This window comes from Etheostoma cragini, chromosome 1 (genome assembly GCF_013103735.1).
Source record: "Etheostoma cragini isolate CJK2018 chromosome 1, CSU_Ecrag_1.0, whole genome shotgun sequence".
Taxonomy (NCBI): Eukaryota; Metazoa; Chordata; class Actinopteri; order Perciformes; family Percidae; genus Etheostoma; species Etheostoma cragini.
Genome location: NC_048407.1, coordinates 27570408 through 27588853, shown reverse-complemented (window position 1 = coordinate 27588853; position 18446 = coordinate 27570408). Strand labels below are relative to the sequence as shown.

At 40.8% G+C, this 18446-nt stretch overlaps 1 long non-coding RNA gene across 1 annotated transcript in view; it reads right to left on the bottom strand.

The window, feature by feature from the left end:
* The window catches only part of LOC117947458, a 107484-nt gene that overhangs the window by 58915 nt on the left and 30123 nt on the right, over positions 1-18446 (bottom strand). The window lies entirely within an intron of this gene.

Genomic DNA, 18446 nt, shown 5'->3' with positions numbered 1-18446 from the left:
ATCATGGCAGCAACAGCACAACGGTTTAACCCTACCTTTGCATTTAGGCCATGATTAACAGATAATAGGGTTGGAAAGAGAATCTCAAGAATGTATAGACTCCTCTTCTTCTGATCTTACGTACTAATGAGATTTTAATGTGTCAAGGCCGTTAAATTATTCACTTTAAGAGTTCGAAGATCCAAGTTTTTTTTTCATAAGTTGCACAGTAGTTTAATGTAATAGTGATTGTGCATACTTTAGTTCACTGAAGTAAGCTTCCAGTTCTAATTAGGGATGTTAATAATTAATCGTTTAATCATTAACCAAACAATAATAATGTATCCTACTGGTTAAACAATTAAAAGCCTCCTAATCCCGAAACCCACCGGCGGGTTTGAAAAAGCAAGTTTTTTTTTTAAAAGATCTCCAAAGAAAAACCACTAGAAAGACGCTTGAAAAATAAAATGTTCAGTGTTCAAAATGTGTTGATTTTCCAATTTCCAACCATCAATGAATGCATCTCGGTAAAACGTGCAAATGTAAAAAAAAATTAAGCCAAAAAAACAGCTAAGTGGATTAAAAACTTGCATAGAACCTGTCCAACTTCAAAAGTTGTATACAAAAATCAACCATTTGCATGATCAAGATGCTGTAAAATACAATTCTAATTTTCCATAGACAGTAAAATGAATGGACACAGCCACGCCGTACACTTTGACGGAGACCAGTGAAGTTTGTCAGAAGCACTTTTCCGGGGATGGCTGAGCGTTGCTGCGCAGCTGCAAACTGAGCTTGACGACGTGGATGATACGTGAGCAATCTGTCTGAAAGTTGTAAGTCTTCTGGTAGCTGTGCCAAGAGAAATCTGTTTGTGGATAAATGTTACTTCATATGAATTCACCTGCCACATACCAAAGTATTTCAAATCCATCAAATCATTGCTGAAATATTTTGTTCAAATGCTTTTCATTGATTCTCTAGGGGCTTCTCCCTTGACTGTGTGCCTCCACTTAGCTCGAAGTATCACCAGGGGCTCTACATATGAACTTGAGCATTAAGAACATTGTTTGTGTTCACAGAGTTTACTAAAAAGAAAGGTTTTGAGCAGCAGTAAAGTACCTAAACATTTGGACTTTAGTACAGCACTGGAGTAAATGTGCTAAGTTTAACATTTAAAAACTTTTAAGTTAGTAAAAATGTAAATAATTCTTTGTATGAAAGGATTATTTACATTATTGACACCCGCCGAGGTCCAGAGGTATATATAAGTCCAGTCCATTTTCATTTGAGTTCATGGCAAAACCTTTTAGTGATTGGTTTTCATTTTGTGACCTTTGATTGAATAAAGGACAATTTTTCCAGTCTTATTTCTCCATTGAAGAAGTTGAAGGCAACTGCAAAGAGTTGCAGGGACTCCAAAAAAAACCTTTTCTAAAATGATGTTAATGTGTCACAAACTGTGTGTTTGCTGAACTTGTGTGTGGTAGATCACTGGAATCAAAGGTAGCGACACCCACTGCCAATAAGCATCAGACTGCTGCACTTACTAGAGTCATTAGGTAAGGTATAAGAGAAGAAGAACGGTGACGTTTTCACGCCCCCTCTGCTCCCTCTGGAACAGGAGCTGGAGGTGGCTGATTGCACACACGCTCGTCATTACACATGCAGGCAGGCTCTCACGCAAACACACACAACGCTCTACACCCACATGCAGCCATTCACACATAGGCAATCACACTAAAGCATACACAGGCGTACTTTGAGAGCTGCACAGGTGGTGCCTTGTATGAGGTCTGCACTCCACTTCAAAAGGACACCTCTGACATCTCAGATTGCTCACAAATGATGATGCACAGAGATCTTTTGCCACTACAAAGGCAGAACAAAAGAACTGACATGAAAGAGAAGTCAATAAACATAAGGCGTTTAATAAAACATTTTTTTTTTCTGCTGAAGTCACTACAAAGGTTTTCACTGTTTTTACTCTCACACGACACAATAAAAAAGAAAAAGCAGTAACGCTTGAGTCACATGATTGACTGAGAAGAGATTTTCACTTCCGGAAGTGATCAAATCCCATTGTTTTTTTCCCTTGAGGATTTTGATTATCTGAGGATGTCTAAATTATCCAAAGTAGCTTTACCATGAGCTGTGAGATTGAAAAAAAGGTATCAACCCCTGTAGAAGTCACAAATCCGTATAAAATCCACCTTGTTTAAGGTGTGTGCAATTAATTGAATTTCAATTTCAGCTCCCAACGCTGACCAAAATAGAGCAATCGAGATTTCTTTTTAATTATTTTGCCATGTTCTGCTTTGCAAGAACACTCTCATTTTGTCTTGTGTTCTGAATGACAGGCGCAGGCGCACATCCGCAGGCGCACATCCGCACACGCACATCCGCCACTCCCGAAGCCATAAACTCTCAGCCTCTACAGTCAGGAAGGCAAGACGTAAGCATATCATCCGCTGGAATTTAAAAAACTCAGCGCCCGTAAAAATGGCAGAAGGAGGCTAGCCACAGCTGCGTTTGGGGAGCAAAAAAAACCAAAACCAACTCAGTTTCCTGGGAACGGTTAGCGTTAGCTAACCCTGCGGTCCCTCTGCCTTCCTGCTGTAGTAGACAAATTCACCCGACACACTGTATTCCCTTAGTTTTTAAAACTTTTTCCAGCCTAGTGCGGGGTGCATAGATCTACCGCTCAGAACTAACATGAAGAAACATTGTAATGTTCCCTCAGCATTTTTGTTTTGTTGCAGAGACGTCATATCCCCTGTTTCATGTAAAGTTATTGTAAGGTACTGACTATGTGCTGGATTTTCCCTCACCCAGCAAATAAGCCCACTGACAGCAACATTATTGTTCATATTTTGGCACATTGTTTAGAAATGACAGTAGTAGTGGTCATAGTCAGTGAAAATGTGATGTGATATGCACATTGTGTCATGTATCTGAAATTGTTAATTGGCTATGTAACGTCATGTGTGTTATCTTTAAAGCTGAACCAACTCACAGTAGTAAAACTGATTTTATTCCAATCCAAAGACTTTCTGTGAGATTAAGGGCACTTACATTATACCCTGGACAATATCCATTATATCCAAAAGGTTCATGAGTAATCGTGACAAATAATCGTGATTTTAATATTGACTGAAATCATAGTGATTATTATTTTTCCATATTCGAGCAGCCCAACATTGTGTTATAAAAAACATACAATGTCACAGAGAAGTGCTACGCTAACCCCAAGTGTAGCGACGTATCTGATTGATGGACAATGCCGTTACCATGGAAATGTTTACAGCACCAGGTTGGTTGGTTCCAGACTTAAAACTCATTATATAAGCATTTTCTGAAATGACAATGAAAATCACTTATGGAACTGGAGCTGTTCCAAAACTGGGCAGTCGCACTAGATTGGTACTTTGGTTGCTCTCAGAGTCAGGGTGGGAAATTAGCACCTGCCACCAACCGACAGTGGGTACTTTTTCACTTGACTTTGCTTTGTATACCAGCCACAGTGGCGAGTGGATTGTAAAACCTTCCTTGAAACGGATTGGACGGCTTCTGACAAAGAATGCTGTTGCTACGTAACATTAATGCACAACAGAGTTGCGTTACATTACTGCTAATGAATCCCAACGTTTCCGGATTTTGCCGTTGAAAATAAAAACATTCAAATACAAAAAAACAGAGGTGTTTCATTGTGAAGCTCTTTTAGGAAAATTAAACCATTCACACCTGGGGCTTTGACCACGCATATTTACGTCAACACCAGACTTTTGTAGGGTAGCTAGTTTTCAGCGCTAGCTAGTCCTTGACACCATCTAGCCATCTAAGCTGAGGTAAAGACAAAAGTAAAAACAAATGAAGCGAAATTTGCCGGGTGGGAAGAAGCCCACCGTGGAGTCAGCAGTAGCTGTTGAGGGCAGCGAATTACAGAAAAAGAGAAGGTTTTTTTCTTTTAAATGGCGCATTGACAACCAATGGAAAACAAGGGAATGGTTAGCCTACCTTCCCAACCAGCAACCCATGCACTGTACTTACTGTTGAACCGTCGCATCGTCGATTGGAAAAAAGGCAGACCTTTTTGGGACTACGTTTGGATGTGCAAGTAAATTAATTACTAACTTGAAGTTGTGCGACATAACTCATATTGTTAAATGGATAAAACAAATTACATAGTTGTGATGGAGGCCAATGTTATCAAAGCTACAGTTCTCATTCTAACTCCTTTCAGAGAGGATGAGCAGACAGGTCTGGTGATAAGGAAAACTTATCAGAATAAGAAGCAGAACAGAGTTTTTATGCACTACATTACTGAGGTGTCAAGGAGGCAGCTTAAAAATAAGATTGATCATTCAAAGTATCTGGCAATTATGTCAGATGGATCAACTGACAGTGCAGTGTTGGAGGAAGAGCTTCTGTACACCAGAGTGAGCCAAGCAAGGAAAGTCGAGTTGCACTTTGTTGGAATCCAGGCTGTTGATAAGCCAAATGCAGAAAACACCACAGCAGCCATCATAAGAATGATGAGAGAGGTGTGTGAGGATGATGAGAGTTGGCAGGAGAAACTGATTGCTTGTGCAACAGACAGAGCAGCAGTGATGACAGGGTCCAGAAGTGGAGTGGTCCGCAGACTACATGGCGACAAGTCCTATATCCTGGGTGTCCATTGCATAGCCTGTAGGCTGGAGCTGACATTTAAGTGAACAGTTACCCTTTAGTAAAAAAGCAGCGCAGTGACAATACAGACATTTCATACACACGTGTGTAACTCCTCTAACCCGCCATTTGACCCGTGCTGGACCCATTCATAAAAAGTCAGCCGTCACTCTGTGAGTAGCATACGTCCATCGCACTCCCTCTCTCTCTTTTAATCAGTCTGTCTCAGTCTGTTATTGTTGTTGAAAAAAAGTAAAGGAGCTTTCTCAGAGACACTTTTTTTTTTATACATATGCTAGGCTATTTATTTCAGATTATTTCATTTACATGTGTAGCAGCTGTATATATGTACAACATACAACTTCCCCCTAATAGAAATGTAGCACAATATGGATATGAAAACGGGTATAAATAGTTGATGTGACAATAAAATTTGTTTTGGTTAAAATCAACACATAATCGTGATAATTAATCGTGATCTCAATATTGATCAAAATAATCGTGATTATCATTTTGGCCATAATTGTGCAGCCCTAGGCTCCACAGCAGACCGTGAACAGGGTTACAATTTGATGAAACAAGTGAAGAGTGACTGGAGGTCAGGTCTGAGGTCGGACACACTATCTGACCTGCTCACAGTGCAGCTGTCCAGCCCTGACACTGAAGCGTTTGAACCCAACTCAGCCATACAGCTGTGGTATCAGGCCGGCACCAGAGCAAGGAGGCCAGATTTCATGGAAAGAGGAGCCAAGAAGAGAAAGACCCAACTTAAAGATGAGAAGGAGACATCTGAGGAGGAAGATGATGGGTCTGAAGAAAACTAGAGTGGCATTTTAGTGCTATGTTACTAAGAGATGAGTCAATATGTTATTTATATGTTCATTAAACTAAAATTACTGTAGAATGACCAAACACAATTGTACCATGGTCTCGAAAGTTTAATTGTCTGATAAACTTTATAATCTTGTTTACTTATATTTTTGATTAGAGACTTTTGCTTGTTTTACAGTCTTTCCAGAAAAATGCAGAGTTTTTCCGGGAAAGTTGCGGGCAAAAACCCTCGATTATGGGGCACGTTTTCTTAAAAAATGCAATTGAATATGCAGGATATTTCTGCAATTTTTAAGCTATGAGATTGCAGGAACTTGCAAAAACTAAGGTTTGATGAAAAAGTGTTTGTCTTGTTGCGTAATTACATCACTTCATAACGTTCCCATGGCAACAGGGGGAAATGGCTGCTCTTGTGTGAAATAAATGCAAACTTTTTCAACTTTCTGGTAAGATAGATGTAAATTTTTTGCAATTAGAATTTGGGGATTATGAAATCATGCAATTTATGCGGCAAAAGTGCAACATATTTCTAAAAATGCGGCCCCTGCATAAATATGCATTCTTTGGCTGATTATACCTTGAATTATGTGATCGCATAATTACGTATTTCAGGAGGGACTGGTTTTAGATGTTTAGTCATGCTAGCGGAAAAGTCAGTCCGATTGTTCACCATGAAAATATCTATAAATAAAGTATTTAAGCAATTCAAAATATGCTAGTGCACTTTTTATAAATATGAATTACGGAAAAAGTGTCCGGTAAAATTGGGCCTCTACCAGCCACTGTGGCTGTACACATGTGGACACATTGGCTCACAACTTGTACCAAATATGACATAGCATCAAAGTGTGCTGCACACAGCCTCACAAGCTGTGCTGGAAATACACATGCAGCAGGAGCACAGAGCGCATTTGCCCAGTGCAGAGGCGGCTGAGTAGGAGCGGTGGCTTACAGATGTTTAGTGTCCCACAGCAGTTGTTGGAGTTACAGTGAAGTGTCAGCCCAGGAGGACGGAGAGCTGAGGCACAGCGGCATAGAAACAGAATGGAACATGAGGTCACACTCAAAGCCTTGCAGCCCACAGCACCTCAAACGGCTGGCCCTGCCAACAGCCTGTGAGCAAACTTAAAGTCAACACAAGTCAGGATGGCGGGCTAGATGATGACTAATCTGAATTTAATTATATTCAGGTAGTGGGTTGCATCCTTGCATGAATACTGTACTCCTTGTGTTTAATAAACCAGTACTAAGGGGGTCAAAGTAGATGCTGGAACATCACCAATGTAAAGAAAGATAACAGAGGGTTGTTAAAATATAGAACCACATCTTTTTAATTGAATGCCATTGAGCAAAACCAAAGTAATATATATTAAAGCAAAATACATTTCTAATCAACTTATTTTTAGACAGGAGATTTTATAAAAAAAATAATAAGTACGCCTTACACAGTTGACTTCTACAATACAGTATATTCTTACTGAGCGACTTTACACATTAGGTTGGTATCTTGCAAGCATAGTATTTTGAAGCTGAATAAAAGACTAAACACAACTGTGACTATCAGTACTTTTTGACTAGCAGTATTGTGTTTAGCTAATTAAAAACAAACATTCAAAGTTCCCAAACCCTTTCATGTTCAGGCCAACAACGTGCTGTAGGTGGAGTACTAAAAAGCTATGATAGCTACTTTTGTACCTTATTAACACAACGGACTTGACATCTTACATGTCCACTGTAAATCACTTTAGGTTTGTTGGAGGGTTGAGTGACAGCAGAATTGTTTCTAAGTTAATGGACGAGAGAAGGCTGCATAAAGGGTAGTTAACATTAACTCATTGCTTTCCCAGGTGGTCTGTGCCGAGGTGAAAATGGTTACGGTCATAGGTCAGTCTAGTCTTTATTTTGTCTCTCAGATGGGGCACTGTATAATGACTTCTGGCATTCAAAAAGCTCTGAAGGCCTTTCCTGTTTGAGAGACCCCTTTGCATTTGGGGTCTTCCTATGTTGGTTTTGGCCTCAGATTCCCAAACCCTGACTGCATGAAGTATCCCACAGACAAACCGAGATTTAACCGACTGGTGATTTCGTCTGTGTTTCAGACTATTTCAAACAGATGATGCAATATAATTGAAAAGTTAAATTGATGCAGTTATTTTTTATGTTTAAAATGACTAAGCCTGTTCCTTTTTTCCCTCATTTCAAACATTCATCAGGGGTGCTCAGGCTTTTTCATGTTTGTGTGCGCGCAAATGTATCATTGGCTGTGTGAGTTTTATGTTTGTCTTTGTGTACGGCAGTGTGTGCTTAAGCCGTCTGAAGGATCACTCGCACACGGTAGTGTAACATGAATATTCTGCTTTGCGTCTGGCTGCTGTGGCCTCCCTCGGTATGGGTAGCCGTGTAGCTGGAGGTGGGGTTACACTCTCTAATGGGCTACCCAGGGACCCAGGGCCACTCTCCAGGGACACATGGGCTCCATACATCCCAGCCTGCAGCCTTTGTCAAAATGCACACTTCCTCAGATATTCCTTTTCAAATCTATTAACTCCAAACTCAAATCCACACCCAATTAGGCTTAGCAGGCTAACTTCATAGGAACATGGCATAACAACGTTCTGATGGGGAGCATGAATGGGCGAGTTTATGTTTGCTTATGATTATGCGGTGTAAGTGTGTGACAGTGTAATGAAATCAGAGTTGTTCCCTCAGATAAACTACGGGCCTACTTCTGTTCAGATTTACACCACTGCTCATCCGGATTATACCGTAAAGGTTTTATCTAGAGAAATAATCAGCAAATTAAGAAACACATAATTTTATATTTTTAAAACAGAACATTGAACAAGAGTTTTTAATTTGTTTATAAATTATTTGATAAGGTTGGATTAACAGTATGGGGGATGGTGTAAATGTGCCAATATCTTTCCTCCATTACACGTCTGTGTGCACACAATCGAAAATGACATCCATGTTGGACTTACGATAATTACTTTGTGTTAAGTCTGTACATGTCCTTTGTGTGCATTTGTCTATGTGCATGTGTGAAAGTGTATTTGAGTGATTGTGCACATTTATATCCGTATCAGCATTTGCACGCGAGTCTCTGTATGTGCGCTTCACCTGTCTCTATGACCACCACGGAGAGCAGTGTGTTTCCTGCCCCCTTTAATCAGAGTCACACAATGGTAAGGCTAAAGCCGCCTTATCTCTACACAATCAGATTAGAAAGGATTGCTGCTCTGCTAAGCACCACGATGTCTGATGCACCCCCCCGCTCACACGGGATCAAGATGATTTGATTAATAATTTGTGATCATATTATCCTTTAAGAAGCATAAATTGTTTTTATTTATTTATTTATTTATTTCCCATTTGTTACTATTTTTCCAAACAGTTCCTAAGGCTAAATAGAGATTGAAAGATTATCTTCCCCACCTGAGCAAGTGCTCTCTCCTCCACCCGCCTATCTTTTCATTTCTCCCCAACGCTGACTAGAGGTGGTTTGTTAGTTCCGCCAGTGGCCAGATGGGGGTGCCATGACCGCTGCACACAGCAGGGGCCTCCTCCACACCTAATCTCATCAAAATAAACATGCCAGCAGTTGTCAGCTTCTCCAGCAGCGAGAGGCAGGGAGGGAGGGTGCTATAGAAACAGGTCAGGCTAATCATGCATATAATTGCATTTTGACATTTTGGGCTACTGGGACCAGACCTTTGGATATCAGGTTATCCTCGAAGCACTTAAGTGATTAACAAATGAAAATGCAGCTCTGAAACTTAATTAGATAGTATGTCTCGTCTATGCCAACGGGTGAGGTTTTAAGGTAGCTAGTTATAGGTGGGTGGAGGGCGATTGTACGTAGTTAAATCAGGAAACAAAGAGGTGAGGGAAAACCAAATTTATCCCTTCCATTTTAGGAATATGTTAGTTCTTAAACAAATCTCTCAATATTGACTGCAGTTGGATTTTGAAGACACAGATGGTTTTAGACTTTATGTATGATGGTCCGGGTTGCAATCATTATTAAATGGCAAGGAAGTGAGAGCACTCTATCCTTAGCTTGCTTCAACTTCCTTGTTTGCTCTAAGGAAAAATTACAATTACCCTCCCTTGTGGCCCAGTTAAGGAAAATAAACATTTATCCTCCATTTTCATCAAAAAGCCACTAATTAGCAGTGAGAGGCCTCTCTCTCTCTCTGACTCACTCTCACACACTTTCTCTGTCTCTCCATCCTTTACCCGAGAGTAAAGTTGCTCACATTAGAGTGGTGTGAAGAGCCACACAAAGTTACAGATACCCCAGGGTTATTGCTCAGCTGGAATTTGGACTATCTAGATTTTCTAGGACTATCTACAGGACAGGTGTGGAATGATCTGGTAAGTATATTGGCGTAGCATGACCTTGTATTTCATTCCAATTTCCTTTTCTTTGTTTTTTTTTCAAATCTGTTTTTTTAAGTATACTATGAAGTAGAATGTACAGCAAAATGTTATATAGTAGGGTTTCCCTGTACTATATTTTGAAAGCTAGACTCCAAAACAGGAAGGTTGACGTCAACACCCCATGTGTAGTCTCAGACCCTGCATAATGATATAAGACTGTGATGTCAGTAGATTAAAAGGGCGTTCCCTACAGCCTGACCCAAGTGGAGCTCTCACTGGCCACTACCTGAGTCTCTGCTCACCACTCAGCTTAGCCCCATGTTGGAACCCGCTCTTGAACAAGATTAGCTACTTTTCCACTTTACTAATTCATGGGCCAACTAAAGCCTCTGAACACTAAGGGCACAATCCATCTCCTTAGCTTACTTTATCATTTTCTAGTCTATCTGCACTGCTTTTGTCCCTGTAAAGTACAGATCCACCCCATTTGATTGTCCTGATTCCTTGTACTGCTTCTGCTCCAACAGATTTGGTAACCCATCACCATGGGGTTCACTCTTCCATCCATAACAATAAATCCCACTGCAATGCTGTATCTGGAGACCATCTGACCTACTTGGCTTGTCTAAAATAGCATTTTTTTTCTTTTTTTGCAAGAGGAACACATTAAAAAAAAAAAAAAACTTGTGAGATATAAACAAATCATAACAACATCATTGTTGGATCATTGAGGGATTTGCAGTGCATTTATAAGGCTCGTCTCAGATGCCTATATTAATCATGAATTTAAGTGCCATCATTCTGGGTTACATTTCATTTTCATTATGTAAACAAGAAATTATGCCGTGGTTGTATCTAACACAACTGGGCTTTTACTGACTTTTTCACTGGCAGATCCAATCAATGACTGGGTTCGACAAAGAATTAGAAACGTAACACTGATTAGGTAATGACAACAGTTCCAAACAATGTGATATATTTGTCACTGACCGAGTCATGAGCTGGATTACATGGTGACGGTATCTCTTAGTTCTGATGGAAAAATAATTAATGCATCAAAATTGAATCATGCTCATTGTGTCTTGTAGTATATGCCTCAGTTACAAAGAAATCATCTGTGAAAAGAGTTACATTTAATTTAAGTCAGGGTCACTCAAGGACAATTATTTTGAGTGTTTCAACACATAACACATTCAGTAGCATTGAATGTGATGTGCAAAGGCTTCCAGTACCCTCCACCCTATACTGTTCAGAGCTCATCATCAGCATAAGGACTGTGATGAAGACATGGCTCCTGACAGACATCCTGGACCATGTCTGTGTTTGTGCTTTTGCTTCACGGGACAACAAGAGCTGTCACTCAGAAAGGACAGGCGGCGAGAAGGAGGGATGCTAGGGGGTTAGGATGTGAGAGGGTGGACGAAGGAAGACTGGGCCTCAGCTGTCAGCTCCTTGCACTCACATATGGTTCAGTGTCCTAGAAGTACTATGTGAAATGACAAAGAGCCCTCCCTCTCCATCATCATAGGCAGACACACCTTTACAGACACCTCTGTCTGTCTGTAGATCTGCACACATATCTATGTGTACACACACGTACACACAGACCTGTGCCCATATTTTCAGATGTGGCACACACACACACACACACACACACACACACACACACACACACACAAAAAGCACATTCAGTGGCAGGCATACTCATCTCCTGCATTTTGCATAGGTGACACTTTTCATTATTCAAAGCTTCTTTCTGGGATGTGGTGTGCACATCGAGAGGCGACATGCACTCTCTCCAAACAAGGTACACCTTAATTATGCATGCTCAGACTACAGGCATTGCATTTTGGTGTGCTTGTGTAGGAGTCTATGTACTACTGTTTTGTGCTCACTTGCTTAATTGTGAGTCGGTATATGTGGGACATGTGCATCTTCAGTATACCTCTGCAAGTCTCTCTATGTACTGTATGTCTGAATGTAGATAGTTGGCCCTTCTCTGTGTACACCTGCACATAGTGAATACAATATCTTCATTCATGTCGTTGCAGGTCCACAAGTGCAGACATCCATCTGTGAGAGAGGCTGTTTAGAAAGCCCGTATTATCTGTATATGAAGTCACAATAACTTCCAAGCATTTTATTCAACAGTGTGACCATATATTTTGTCTGCAAAAAAAAAAAATACCAGCCTACGTGAGCTTAGCTGATTTGGTGTGAACAGATGAGATGTGGTGTGTCATAAAAGGCTCCCACCTGACCCGCCCCTCATCAGAGCCATCTTCCACACTTTACAAAACATATTTGTATTGTTGTTGTGTGCTTAGTCTCTTTATGCGCTTGACACGGTTTCAAACTTGCACGTCCCTCCCTGAAGAGACAGTGGTGATGAAACAATTCAAAAGATGGCAGATCCGTTGTTCACTCAGCGATACAGCTTACTGGAAAAACACACGTAGGCTTTCATTTAGGCGATTACACCAGATTAAAATTTCCACTAATGTTGAGGAGTGCACGTTCCTTCAGAAGAGGCCTCCGCTTTGAGTGTCGACACAACGACGCATTAGAACAGTGAGCATCACATTAACCAGCAGCTTTGGCAGCTCAGAGGTGCAGCAAGACAGGGATTTTCAGCCTGATTGGGTTTTCATCTTGGAGTAAAGGGATGCATTATTTATTTTCCAAACTTGCATGTGTGTGAGTGTGAGTGTGAGTGTGAGTGTGTGTGTGTGTGGGTGTGTGTGTGTGTGTGTGTGTGTGTGGATGAAAAAGCCAAGCCAAAGGTAAATACTTTAAAACATTCTACCTTTCTCTTGATGCAGAAAAACAACAAGCTTCAGGGTCACAGAGCAACGTTCCCAAAAGTGAAATTCCAGCAATTATTCACGGGAGATCCACAGCGGGTGCTCAGGGCAACATGTCCGCACCCTTGAGTGGGCAGAGGAGACTGACAGCCCCATTATAAAACGGCCTGCGTGACAGATAAATATTTCAGACACAAATAAATAAAGGATGCCCAGCGTTTTCCCTCTGAATGACTTTTCACAGCCGAATGCCCACGGTCGCTTGCCCCGGGATCTCCTGACGGCACCCTTCACCCCTCCCTCACCATCACCCCACCACCTACTCCACCTCAGGCTCTATGCGACACCCAAATACAGGCCTCCCCCTGCACACGGCCACGGTCCTCCTCCTTCCCTACACATATCCCCTGGGCCGACCGCCCATGGCAGCAGCATGCAGGTAAAGGCGCTGCTCCTCCATTTCTGGGTACAAAGAAGCAATTAATCTACGTGTCTGAGACAGGATGTCTAGAAAGCCTTCCTTTTGTGTTTGTGAATCTCTCTCTGTCAAGCAAACTCAGAGAGGCAGGGTCCATTGTTGCCCAGTAATTACTGTAATGTGTAGACTACATGGTGAATTGTAATGACTTTGTTCTTTATTTTTTGTTTTTTTATTTTTTTTTGCCAATGTTACCTATGAGATTATTATAAATGGGGTTGGCTAGAAGGTTCTCGTGGGATATGTTAAAAAATAAGAGATTTCATTTAATGGTAGATTAAGTGTGTAAAATGTCTGAGTCTGTAATAGGCATGGCTAAGCGTCTCCTTTGCCCTTCCCAATAGTTTCTTATGGATTACCTCGGTCCATTTTATTAGGGCAGAGTGCCATCCCAAAGGAGCACAGTGTGATAATTCAATTAGGGAAAAACAGCGAATCATTCCTGTGGTTACAATCTAGGAGATGTCAAATGGCAATCTTGCAGCTACTTGCCACAAGCAAAGAAATTGAGAAAGACTGAAGAGAGACCGACAAAGTAGGAGAACAATAATTTCCCAATACCAATAGTATCAGTTTTTTCCCTCTAAGGTACACACTGGGGAAAGACAGGAGTCGAGCATAAGATAAAAGATGGGAGTGAGTGACAGGAAAGATACCTTTGTATCAAACTTTAAGACTGTTCCCTGCCTGAGAATGACAAATATTAACAGTGGAAGCATATACTGTGTAAAAAACAATGTAAATATCAGCACCAACAAGCGTTGTAGTTTAAGTATCAGACAACTATTGTATCTTTCTAGAATGAAATCATGCTGACAGGTTTGTCTGTGTTGGCCTCATTCAAATGTTTCTACTGTGTCCCCTGTAGTTGGGATATCAGGCTCCTACTTTGATGTCCTGCTGGACAGCACAGAGGAAGCAACTCTTCTACCAATGGGACAATTACCCCCAACAAGTTAAAATCCTGAGAACACAAGGTCTTTCTTACTGTTTTTTGTCTGGATCTTAATCTTTCACTTTTCCCCTCTCCATCTTTCCCAATATTTTTCTTTCACGGTCTCCCTAACAAAAATAGTGTTGAGCGGTGTTAGCATTGAGATAAAAAGAATGCTAAAATATTAATGGAGGTGTGCTTTGTTCTGGCGAGCACAGAGACAGAGTTTTTCTGACTGGTAGAAACCAGGTCTGATTCATTAGCTGGGGTGTCTGTGTGAGGAGGTCCGTAGAGGACTGCCACATCCACTGAGAATGCTGGGTAGGCCACCCCACCCCCACCTCCCCACCCCTAACCAACATAGCCCACATCCAATCAAGCCCTCCCATGCACTCTCTGTCTCTCTCCTCCGCCTTCTTTCTATACATCATTATCTCCCACCTGTGTATTCTCTCTGCAATTCTATAACCTCAAATCTCTCAAAACATTGCTTTATTGTCTTGTGAATTCTTCTCATATTATACTCTCCTCCTTTCCTCCTCCTCCTCTATAGTGATAAGGTTCCATTTACCTCCCCCTCAACCCTACCTCATTGTAAGCATGTTGTTTGTTCTTACTAATGCATCTCCAGATGCGCTAGTGAAAAGAAATTTAAAAAAAATAAAGAAAACCGTGTCTCTCAGATTCACTTGACACTAGATCTTGGGGTAAACAAGCCAAAGACCTAAGAGCTACGATCTGATCCTACACTTTACCCTTAGTGACTGCCTTTGAGAGGTAAAGTGCTACGTATTCACACATGTTTGAATTATGCCGGGCTGCGCTGGGGAAGACTGCACCACAGGGAGAGTCCAGCTCCTTTCTCTAACTCCCCTTTCTCTCATCTTTTAATCTAGCTCACTTCCCCCTTTCCCTGTGAGACAAAGATGATCAAACTATTGAGAGAAAATTGAGTGGACACAGTCCCTTCACAAACTGGAAAGGGAAAACCTAGAGAGAGCAACAGAAAGAGAGATGGAAATTATACTCCTCCGAAACTCTTTTCTTCCACAATCTCTAAAAAGGATGAGCTACTTCCCCAATGAACAGGGAACTGCTCATTGGGATCGTCTAAGAACAAGATTGAGGATTTCTGGGATACGTTTTATCTTTTGTATGCTCTCGTTGGGAAAAAAATCAATAGAGCAACACAAGAAAAAAAAAAAAAAGGAAAGATAACAATAAGGCTAGATAAAGTAAAGTTTTCACAGATGTCTTGATACTTGTTAAGAAAAGTACTACACTTGTGACTTCATTTCAGGATTAAAAAAATGTTAACTTGGGTTTCTGTGTAGGAAAACTCTTGAACAACAGTGACTTGCCAAAACATTACACTGAAATCAGTGCATGACGAATTCTCCATTAATAGGTCGGAATTCATAACAGATGAACACGAGCTGTTATGTCTGTTGTGGTTTCTACGCAATGCATGTATTATGGTTTGTTGGAAGGCAGCTCTTTTCTTGTTCAAATGGCTTGTACTAGTCCAGTGGGAAGTTGGGGTAATATGGGGACACTTGTTATTTGTGTAAACAAGACTTGACAATGTTACCTGATGCAAGAGAGGCATAATGCACTGTACAACAGAAACCCAACAACTGAGATGCTTTATCGCCTGAAATAAACAGTTATGAGCTGAACAAATACAAATAATAGTTGACATCCTCCTTACAGACACTGTTATGTTAGGTTAATATTATATGTTATTTAGGTTAATATGACATAATCGTCATGTTGTTAGGTTTTTGCTATATCATATTATGTTTTATGCTATATACTATGTTTAAATGCACACAATTGGTTGTATTATGACAAATGCACACAGACTTGCATGCAAAAACATGCACACACTACACACACACACACACATGTACCTTCTCACACATGCAAAGTGCTCTCTCTCACACACATACAAGCACCCTAGCAAGCAAACAAGCACACAGATGAGCCACGATGAGCTCAAAATCCCTTGATTACCTCTCGTTGTTGAGAGAATGCAGAAGTGGTCCGCCAAGTGCTCCCCTCTCTCTGTATATAAACCCTTAAAGTCTAGTCCCACAACCAATGAAAGGCTAGTGCAATCTGTGAGCAACCCTGTTCCCATATGGACCAGCCTGCCATGGGCCTCGTTTGCCTTTGTCCTGTGGCTCTCTGAGGGCCAAGGCCTGCACGCCCCAGCCTAGCTCCAGGCATTTATTAAATATGCACCTTCGAGTTGCTGTGAAGAAAGATCCCAACCAGCTAATCTCATCACAGGCTGGGGACCCTCCACATATGCAAATCTACATCTGTTCCCCTTCAAAGAGAGAGATTCTCCAGGATTATCCTGCACACAGACCCAGACACACACGCACGCACACAAACACACAGTACTCTCCCACATGGCCACTGCCAATCAAGAAGTCCCCCCCGTTGTCACATGTACTTGTCTGCTTCCCCAGACTCCAAACATACCCTCCTTTCTCAATTAGCTCAATGACAAGCAATGGCCAAGAAATTGCTTTTTTTGTCAATGCTTTGTAATTTCCTTATTGGGAAGTGACAAGGCAAGGCCTTGCAAAGCCTGCCCCTCGCCTAAAGGCCACGGCTGGCATTGGGGTGCAGGGGCTGGGACAGGGCCCATAAACACTGGCGCCAGAGGCCCAGGAACCTGGCACCATACAGAGAGAAACATCCTATAGTGCCCAGGGATATCATTATACATCTCTGCAACACAGGATTAGCTTGTTCCTTGGCTAAGAGCTGCCACAAGACACTATATGGGAGAGACGGCTTCATCAAACATCAATGACTGGCAGATGACAGCAGAAACAGATAAATGTAAAGCTCTACTGTAAATGTGCCACCAATCCAACAGAAACCTTATGCATATTCAAATTATTATCTCAGTTCAACCAATGATGCAGTAGAAAAAGTTGGTTAAATAAGGATTTCTAGTTGATGATGTTTGGGATCCCCAGGGACAGAGAACCTGCTTACACAGTTTTAATAGATTTGTATTCTATAGCTTAGCTACATGAAATAAAAATAAATTTACAGTATAAGTTAAATTTAATAAACAAGTAAACAATCATACACTAAGTAATGAAACACACATTAACGCCATAAACAAACAAACTGATGTTTTCTTCTTTCTATTTTAAGATAGTTGGTATTTTCTGTGTTTCTCTATTGACTGTGTAGCCCATTCTGCTTATTAAATTATATACAAGAAGGACTAAGTTGTATTTTTATACAATCTTAAATGATGTGGTTAAATATTTCAGATTAATGTCTGACATAGGGTATGTGAGTTTACCTATAATACATGAGTGAAATATAGACCATCACATAAATAAAATCTCAAAAGCAACCATGCTTATTTAAAATGTTGTTTGCTGACCTCGTGACACTTGTTTAATTTCCTTGTTATCATCACTAACCCTGTATCGAGTTTGCATAATAAGACATGGATAGAGAAAAGATAGTGACAGCATTGTGGTGAAATATGTAAAAGGTACAGCCCCACACAGTGTCAGCAAACAGCGGTCTTAAAAAAAGTACATGCTCTTCACAGAAATGTTAGTGTAATCCAAGATAGACTCCAAATACCTAGTTTAACAAAACATTGGTTTAGCAACAGATTGAACAGGTGAAGCAACCAATTGTATTATATGTAAGATTACACATTCCCTATGACTGAGCCATGGTTTGCCTGGGGAGTGTAGACAAGATGGGGTAGAAGTTGTCCCTAATTCATTATTACTTGCGGTGCAACCATATATGTAGTCAAAAAGCATCAATCAATCTCGAGTGGTTGCTTAACCCCTGGTGAAATACTTCTCATCATGCAGCCATCACACAAGCTTGTGGAGACAGTAGCACTGACATACTGTTAGGTGCGTATACATGAATATTACTGGTGGCTGATGAATATGTTAGCTTATTTTACTATGGTGGCACTGTGGGGTAATAGATGTTTGGCACTGATAATTTAGTTTCTTGGAATGTTGGTGACATAGAGTAGGACTTTAAATGTGCTCTACAATATTTCCTGCAAGTCTAAATAAAGTGTTGTCTGGACCTTTGCCAATATCAAAAATGTAAATATCTGTCACAAAGGAAAATATACAGCTTTTCATGAATCATTCAATGGATGAAGTGAAAAAACCTGCGTCAAAAGCAGAATTGAGAACAGTGGAATTTTTTATACAAAGTAAAAATTATAGATTGTGATGTGTGCCCTCCAACCAATGACCAGCACTACTGTACACATACTGTTTCATCAAAATCAATCAGGTTTGTTGTAAATGTAATTTACCTTGAGCTGGAAGAGCATGTTCACATGAGC